Source organism: Triticum urartu, chromosome 7, assembly GCF_003073215.2.
Source record: "Triticum urartu cultivar G1812 chromosome 7, Tu2.1, whole genome shotgun sequence".
In the NCBI taxonomy this organism is placed as follows: domain Eukaryota; kingdom Viridiplantae; phylum Streptophyta; class Magnoliopsida; order Poales; family Poaceae; genus Triticum; species Triticum urartu.
The window spans coordinates 119,901,298-119,910,677 of NC_053028.1; positions in this window are offsets into that span (position 1 = coordinate 119,901,298).

The window sequence follows — 9,380 nt, forward strand, 5'->3', positions numbered from 1 at the left end:
AGTTCCCTGCCGCGCCTCTGCTTTAGTTGAGCAAAGAGGATGACGCCCCTTTTTTTCCTCCTCTGCTCGAACCCATGCATTGGGCGCCCTCCTCACCGTCGTCAACTAGGTGAGCAGCAGCTCCACCGCGACATCGCCTGTGCCTCCCTCTATCTCTTCCCTTCTTATTTTTTTTCTCTCTGGTGCTCTCTCGCTCACGATCTCTTTGTCGCTCTCCTTTGCCCCGAATAGGGAAACCCCGCCGCCATGGATGGCTGAGCCCAGCGCCCGAGTGCTCCTCCTCGCGCCAAGCCGTCGTCATTGCCTCTGCTCATGCCTGAGCACGGACGCCGTGCCGTCTCCTGCCTCCTCATCCACGCACCCCGTGCAGCTTCACCTCTGGCCGCGCAGGTGAGCAGCCACCGCTCCCGGAGCATCAAGAGGTCGTGCCCTGCTCCTTTTCTCTCCCATCTCCCTTTCTTGGTTTTCCTCACTCCCTCACATCTCATTCACGCCATGGACAAGTAGCAACCACAAGCGCCATGAGGGACGCCCGCGCTCCCTCTCCTCCGTGTTGCCGAGCCCCTACACAGCCTCGCCATGGCCGCTGGCCTCGCTGTTTCCTCGCTGTGAGCAACTTCCATCATAACTGAACCTTCTTTATTTTCATAGATCCGTTCTGGCATGTATTGTTTATTTACTGTTGCCACTATGTTTCTCCATGAGATTAGTAGTAGCCCAACTAGTCAGGGATCCTTGCTCTATCCAAGAGGTCTTGGGATCGAGTCATAGGCTGTAACACCCACGATGCGACTATATCTCCATGTGTCGGAGCACGACTTAGAGGCATAACCGCATGGTAGGCATGTCGCAAGAGGGGTAATCTTTACACATCCCATGTACTGAATAAGAAAGGGATAAAGAGTTGGCTTACAATCGCCACTTCACACAATACATAAATATAGCATTACATCATCCAGAACACAATCAAGGTCCGACTACGGAACCAAATAAAGAAACACAACCCCTAATGCTAGATCCCTGATCACCCCGACTGGGCTCCTCTACTGATCGTCTGGAAAGGAAACATAGTAATGAACACGATCTTCATCGAGCTCCCACTTGAGCTGGGTTGCGTCACCTGCACGGTTAACATCGGCACCTGCAACTGTTTGGAAGTATCTGTGAGCCACGAGGACTCAGCAATCTCACACCCTCGCGATCAAGACTATTTAAGCTTATGGGTAGGAAAGGGTAGTGAGGTGGAGCTGCAGCAAGCACTAAGCATATATGGTGGCTAACATACGCAAAAGAGAGCGAGAAGAGAAGCAAAGCACGGTCGAGAAGCTATAATGATCAAGAAGTGATCCTGAAGAACTACTTACGTTCAAGCAATAACACGAGACCGTGTTCTCTTCCCGGACTCCACCGAAAAGAGACCATCCCAACAATAATCATGTTCCAACATGGAACAAACTTCATCTTCACCTGCAACTAGCAACGCTATAAGAGGGGCTGAGCAAAGCAGTAACATAGTCAAACAACGGTTTGCTAGGCAAGGTGGGTTAGAGGATTGACATGGCAATATGGGAGGCATGATATAGCAAGTGGTAGGTATCGCAGCATAGCAATAGAGCGAGCAAGTAGCAAGCAAAGATAGAAGTGATTTCGAGGGTATGATCATCTTGCCTCCAAAGTTCTCAGAGTAGACGATAGCTTGATCCTCGTAAGCGTACTCAACGGGTTCCTCGATCACGAACTCGTCTCCCGGCTCTATCCAAAGCAAGAACACAAGCAAAGGACCAACAATCAATCACGGTGCAATGCGCAAGCAACATGATGCAAAACATGACTTGATATGTGGGATGTGGTATGCAATGCATATGCGTGCTCCGGAAGGAAAAGAATGAACAAGGCATCAACTTGGCAAATCAAGTGTGCCACTGGAAATATGAGATGATTTCGGTCGAAATTGATATAAATATCACCGGAATCGGATACACGGTTTGCAAATGACAAGTAAGACAAGAATGGCACAATTCTGCGATTAACAGCACGATGCCATCTAGAATGCAACAAGAAACTAAGATACTGCACTCCAACATAGCAACAAAGCACATGGCAGTGATCTACTCAAGATGCTTGACAAAAGATGAACACTGAGCTACGGCTAAATCACACAAGATCAGGTTCAAACAAGCATGGCAAAAGTGCAAAAGATATCAGCATCACAGACTTAGTGAAAATACTAACATGCCAGGAATTAACATCAGGAAGCAATGTTTAGAGCACGATAGCAACATGCTACAGGAACAGAACATAGCAATACAAGGCATGGAATGAACCTACTCAAAGCATATAACAAAATTCCCTTACTGACCAAGAGCCAAAAAGGCACAGAAGATATGATAGCACCCATGTAAACATAGCAAGTTTCGTTAACAGATTCAGACTTGGCAGAAAACTGGGCATGGCATAAACAGAATTGTGAAGGCATCTTTGCGAGCTCGATTCACTCAACAAAAGGCATTGCATGACAAGATAAGCATAACATCAGCAAGAAAACATGTTCATGAAGCTAACCATGGCAAGAACAATCTCATAGCGTGCATGGATCAACTACAACATCCTTGGCAAAATTGATTAACACGTAAACAATCTGCCAGGAACATTTTATAGGAAAAGTAGAGCAATATTAAGTCATGCTAAGGCACTCCATAATTGCAAACAGGGGCATGGATGGATAGAGCACAACCATATGTCCAAATCATTCTTACTGAACATACTCAAAAAAAGCATGGATCTCACTGTAGCAGCATGAATACATGACATAAAAATAACAGCAAGGAAATGACTGTGAAATCCTGAGATCCTGAAATCAGCAATAACACGAAGGCTACTTTGCATGCTTGTGCTAGTCACCACAAAGATCACAAAAATACATGGCATACACCCCTGTAAAGATGACATCGCATAGAACGAAATACATGTAGAGCTCATGCCCATATGCAGCACACAATAATCATGGCAAAAATGACAAATGCTCATAATCTGCTAAGTAACAGGAACTAACATTTTATAGCACTCTTGCACCAACAATTTGGGCATCAATATGGACTCAATCAAGAAGGTCACAATGGAACAAAATAAAGAGCATATCCTGATGAACATTTTGATATATCATATACGCAATTCGGAACAACATGCACAAAGTTACACACTCCATAAGATGCATGAATGATGTAAAATCTCAGGGACTTGGTGAAAAAGACAACCTCCGGAAAACTGGGCGGGGTTGACCCGGGACGAAGTGGTGCGGTTCAAGCGGAGGCGTTTGGTTGGAGGACTCGGGCTGTCCAGGGATGGCGGCGTGCAGATCTGGGGAGGCGGCCGGTGACGTGGCTCCGGCGAGCGGGGAGGTCGTCTGGTCGCCGAAGAAGGCAGAGGAGACCGGGGTCGGCCGGAACAGGGAGATCCGGGGACGTGGATCCCGGATCCGGCGTTGGAGGCGAGGCGGGAGGCCATGGCAGGTGCAGCGGCGAGCTCCTGCGACGAGGACCACGACCGGCGTTGAGGTCTTGCAGAGGCGGTGGATCCGCGACGGAGGAGGCGAAAACAGTCGACGTCGGCGCGCGGCGATGGCGGGCGGGCGAGCGGGCGGTGGCGAGCGAAGCTCCGGCGGCGCTGTAGCGCTGGAGGCCGAGGCGCGCGGGGAGCGGAGGGATCCGGCGATGCGGGTTCGTGCAAGTGCGGCCCCGGACCCCGATGGGCTTCGGCGGGCTTGCCCGGGCCTGGGCGGGCCGCGGTGGAGGAGGCGCACTAGGGAGGACGCGTGGCATGACGAGAGTGGCCACGGGCGAAGCTGGCAGCGGCGCTGGCCATTGGGGTCACGACAAGTGGGGGGGAGAGGTGGCTGGAGGCGGATCCGAGGAGGAGGCGGCGGCTGGAAGGTGGGTGGTTGTTGGGCTGGCGCAAAAAACGAAGCAGCAGCTAGGGATTCCGAAAATGGAGGCTAGGGTCTATATATAGCAGTTACAGCTAGGGTTTGGGGTGTTTTGGGGGCATTCCGGAGGGGTGTTGGGCTGCAACACACACGAGGCCTTTACGGATCCCCGGTTAACAGTTGGAGTATCAAATGGACTCCAAATGGCACGAAACTTGATAGGCGGTCTACCGGTGCTGTACCAAGGCCGCTTGGCAAATCTTGGTACATTCCGAGAAAGTTTAACACCCGCTCACGAAAAAAGGCAAAAGGGGGCGCCGGAGGGCGTAGGAGTGCCGGATTGAGAAACGGACAACGGGGAAAATGCTCGGATGCATGAGACGAACACGTATGCAAATGCGATGCACATGATGACATGATATGAAATGCATGACATGGACAAAAGCAAAACGAAGACAAAACCCAACCATGAGGGAATTTCATAACTTAGAGCCGAAAATGGCAAGAGTCGGAGTACAAATATGGAAAGTTGTATCTGGGGCGTTACAACACTCCACCACTAGGAAAGGATCTCGTCCCGAGATCTAGGATGGCACCGGAGGGAAAAGGAAGAGGAAGATAAGAGGTAAAACTAAGTTGCTTCTTTGACAAACGAGTGAACCAAAGAACCTTGAAAGGTTGAGCAAATTGAAAGAAAGAATACAATGAAGATGAACGAAGTTGAAAGCACTCTGTTAGGAAATAGGAACAAGGAAGAACAAATTCGGGCAGCACTCCGGTTGAAAAGAGATGCAAGACTTGATAAGATGAAAGAACTTGAGCAGAGGACACATCACTCCGGTTAAATAGATAAGGAAAGGAAAGAAAATGATCTTGACAAAACAAGAAGATGGGTTGAAGAGAGCAACATCACAATGCCTCCGGAAGAAAAGAAAGAATGGAATGGAATGAATGGAGGGAAACAAGATCTTGGGAGAGCACGCTTACAAGAAATGCTAGAATGGAGTTGTTGGATTATCAACAACGAAAGGATAATCTTGATATGGGTTTATGGAATACATCTCAAAATTATGAGGTGAAATTCTGCCACTAACGAAAACGATAGATTGGATTGCTATCAACAAGGAGAGACGAACCACCATGTAGAGCCTCCGTGAAGAACTCTGGTAATAAAAGAATGATCAAACGAAATGAAGGATGAAAAGAATATGGTTGAAGCCTTGCAATGATTAGATGGATCTTTGTGATGATGAGAGCTTGGAACTCCGGGAAAAGAAAAGATGAGACAATTGAAAACGAGAATTTATTCATCATGAACAAACTCCGAAGGAAGGAATTTATCACTTGGATGAAACAAGAATAAGAATTATGTTATGCGTATCCTTCACCAATTTAATACTACTTACTCTCGTAGAAAGGATTAAGAGAGATATAGCGCAAACTTGAGAGGGTCTTCAACGAACCACCGGTAGGATTGAAAACGAACGAAGTAAAGGGATGAATCGCCGGTAAGAATTTGAAAACGAACAAAGATACTTGGAGAAATTTTGATACAAGAGAATGAAGAGATCATGAGTTGATTAGATAATACTTGCATGATGCACCGGAAAAATTTGGATAACGAGAGCTGAAAGCTGGAATGAATAATTCTGAGATGATGGGTTCCAGAGAATCGAATTGAAAGACTCCTTAATAGCTCCGGATGGGTGAAAAGAATTCTCACAATCGAAAACAATTATGAGAGGATGGCAACAAGCTAGAACCATGAATCTTGAAGAGAATGGAGCAAGATTGAGAGAAAAATCTTCCTCGGTCTTCAAATCCGAAAATGACGACGAGAAATACCACCATGAATTGTTGAGATAATGAAGAATAATGAAGAATATAAAGGCTGAATCAACAATGAAAAGAATTTGAAAGATCTTGGAGGAAGACATTTGACTGACGATAACTCATTCTTACGACAAACTTGAAAAAGAATTTGAGGTTATCTCCGGGAAAAATTAGAAGAGTCACGTAAGATCCTGGGAAAAAACCTGTGGGTTAGGGCCCACTCAAAAGATAAACCGTTGAATGATTACTTGAAAGGGAGATTTCACCGGTTGATTTAAATGGCTTGTATGAGATAACATCCTCGAAAGAGTTTGAATGAAAGCAGAGTGGAAACACGAATCTTCGAGATAACTTGAGGACTCCGGAACAATTGAATAGCGAGAAGTGGATGATTATGAGGTGCACCGGCATGAGTAAACATTTGAAATGAGGAAAAGGATATGATCAACACCAAAGCTTGAATTGAATCCACCAGAGAAGGAAAATAATGAAGAATGATAACCTTGAAGCTCCGTTAGTATCTTCCTGAGAATCACCAGATAAGAATATTGACGGAAAAGAATGGAGAGACTTCACATCCATAAAATAGATACTTGATTAAGAAATCTGAGTTCTTGAAGAAAAATGGGTGGGAGGGAGGGAAAAACAAAGACAATTTGGGATGGATGAAACAAACACCGTTGGGAAAACTAAGAGGTGATCTTGCGAATGTTGAAGTGATCGGGTACACTTGAAGAGAAACATGCCGGTTGAAAAAGGATTGACATGACAATCTTGATTATCATGAAGGATTAGTATTCACATAGAAATATGAGAACACCACTTAGGAAAGGTATGGAATCAACATTTGACATTGAAGCAGCTCGAATACCACAATTGAAAACAAAACAAAGGACTGGCTTGCAGAATAAGTCGGAAACAAACATATGATAGATCCCATATCTTATCATGTGTCTGTCGGAAAGATATCCTACGATATACTTGAATTCCCACTTATAAACTCCCCAAACTTTCTGGTTATGCAATCAGGTGTTGGGGATACAGGGGAAGCATAATATCTCACCCAAAACTAGCAAATCCTACATCCAGTTGTATCCATCCTTCAACACATAACCAAGAAACTTACGGAAATCGTTTACCTAAACCTTCGAAAAGCATCCGTTATACGAGTTATGGCAATACTCCCAAACTCCTGCCCCAGTACTGGGTGGCGTCGAGGTTATCTCACCAACAACTGCATAAAAGAGATTTTTGATGTCGGCGAAACTCGGGTATTCCAGAACTACAATGATAAAATTGTGACGACAACACTTCGGAGCTCAACTCCCCAGGACACTGCCACAACCCCTAAATGTCAGGAGGCACCAAGAACAATGTTCTCGTCACAAATCCATCGAAATGATTCCAAGATACCCGCGTGATCCTAAGAAAAATTAGTGAAAATTGAGGAGAGAAGAGTCAAAACTCTATGTCAGGAGGCCTCACCAGAGCGACGAAGGGACTGAGAAGTACAAAGAATCCTACTCTCCGATATATATAATCCTAAGACTAAAAACATTTTTTCTAGACTCAACAACGCCAGCGATTCGATCAAGCAGGGGGCTCCTAAGTCGGGGATGGCTCTGATTACCAACTTGTAACACCCACGATGCGGCTATATCTCCCACGTGTTGAAGCACGACTTAGAGGAATAACCGCATGGTAGGCATGTCGCAAGAGGGGTAATCTTTACACATCCCATGTACTGAATAAGAAAGGGATAAAGAGTTGGCTTACAATCGCCACTTCACATAATACATAAATATAGCATTACATCATCCAGAACACAATCAAGGTCCGACTACGGAACCAAATAAAGAAACACAACCCCTAATGCTAGATCCCCGATCGCCCCGACTGGGCTTCACTACTTATCATCTGGTAAGGAAACATAGTAACGAACATGATCTTCACCGAGCTCCCACTTGAGCTGGGTTGCGTCACCTGTATGGTTATCATCGGCACCTGCAACTGTTTGGAAGTATCTGTGAGCCACGAGGACTCAGCAATCTCACACCCTTGCGATCAATACTATTTAAGCTTATGGGTAGGAAAGGGTAGTGAGGTGGAGCCGTAGCAAGCACTAAGCATATATGGTGGCTAACATACGCAAAAGAGAGCGAGAAGAGAAGCAAAGCACGGTCGAGAAGCTATAATGATCAAGAAGTGATCCTGAAGAACTACTTACGTTCAAGCAATAACACGAGACCGTGTTCTCTTCCCAGACTCCGCCGAAAAGAGACCATCACGGCTACACACGCGGTTGATTTATTTTAATTAGATTAAGTGTCCAGTTTTCTACAACCGTATATTAAAAAATTCCCATCTGCCCATAACCGCGGGCACGACTTTTGAAAGTTCAAAACCCTGCAGGGGTGTCCCAACTTAGCCCATCACAAGCTCTCACGGTCAACAAAGGATATTCCTTCTCCGAGGACGACCCGATCAGACTCGGAATCCCGGTTGCAAGACATTTTGACAATGGTAAAACAAGACCAGCAAAGCCGCCCGATGTGCCGACAAATCCCGATAGGAGTCGCACGTATCTCATTCTCAGGGCACACGGATGAGCGCTCCATATAACTAAAACCAAACCTCGAGTTTCCCCGAGGGGGCAATGCAAAGGACTCTAGTTTGGACCAACACTCAGAGGAGCACTGGCCCAAGGGTTCGAAATAAAGATGACCCTTGAGTCTGCAGAACCCAAGGGAAAAGGCTTAGCTGGCAAATGGTAAAACCAAGGTTGGGCCTTGCTGGAGGAGTTTTATTCAAGGCGAACTGTCAAGGGGTTCCCATTATAACCCAACCGCGTAAGGAACGCAAAATCAAGGAACATAACACCGGTATGACGGAAACTAGGGCGGCAAGAGTGGAACAAAATACCAGGCAAAAGGCCGAGCCTTCCACCATTTACCAAGTATATAGATGCATTAAAGTAAACAAGATATGATAGTAATGATATACCAACAATAATCATGTTCCAACATGGAACAAACTTCATCTTCACCTGCAACTAGCAACGCTATAAGAGGGGCTGAGCAAAGCGGTAACATAGCCAAACAACGGTTTGCTAGGCAAGGTGGGTTAGAGGCTTGACATGGCAATATGGGAGGCATGATATAGCAAGTGGTAGGTATCGCGGCATAGCAATAGAGCGAGCAACTAGCAAGCAAACATAGAAGTGATTTCGAGGGTATGGTCATCTTGCCTGCAAAGTTCTCAGAGTAGATGAAAGCTTGATCCTCGTAAGCGTACTCAACGGGTTCCTCGATCACGAACTCGTCTCCCGGCTCTACCCAAAGCAAGAACACAAGCAAAGTACCAACAATCAATCACGGTGCAATGCGCAAGAAACATGATGCAAAACACGACATGATATGCGGGATGTGATATGCAATGCATATGCGTGCTCCGGAAGGAAAAGAATGAACAAGGCATCAACTTGGCAAATAAAGTGTGCCACTGGAAAGATGAGATGATTTTGGTCGAAATCGATATAAAGATCACAGGAATCGGATACACGTTTTGCAAATGACAAGCAAGACAAGAATGGCACAATTCTGCGATTAACAGCACGATGCCATCT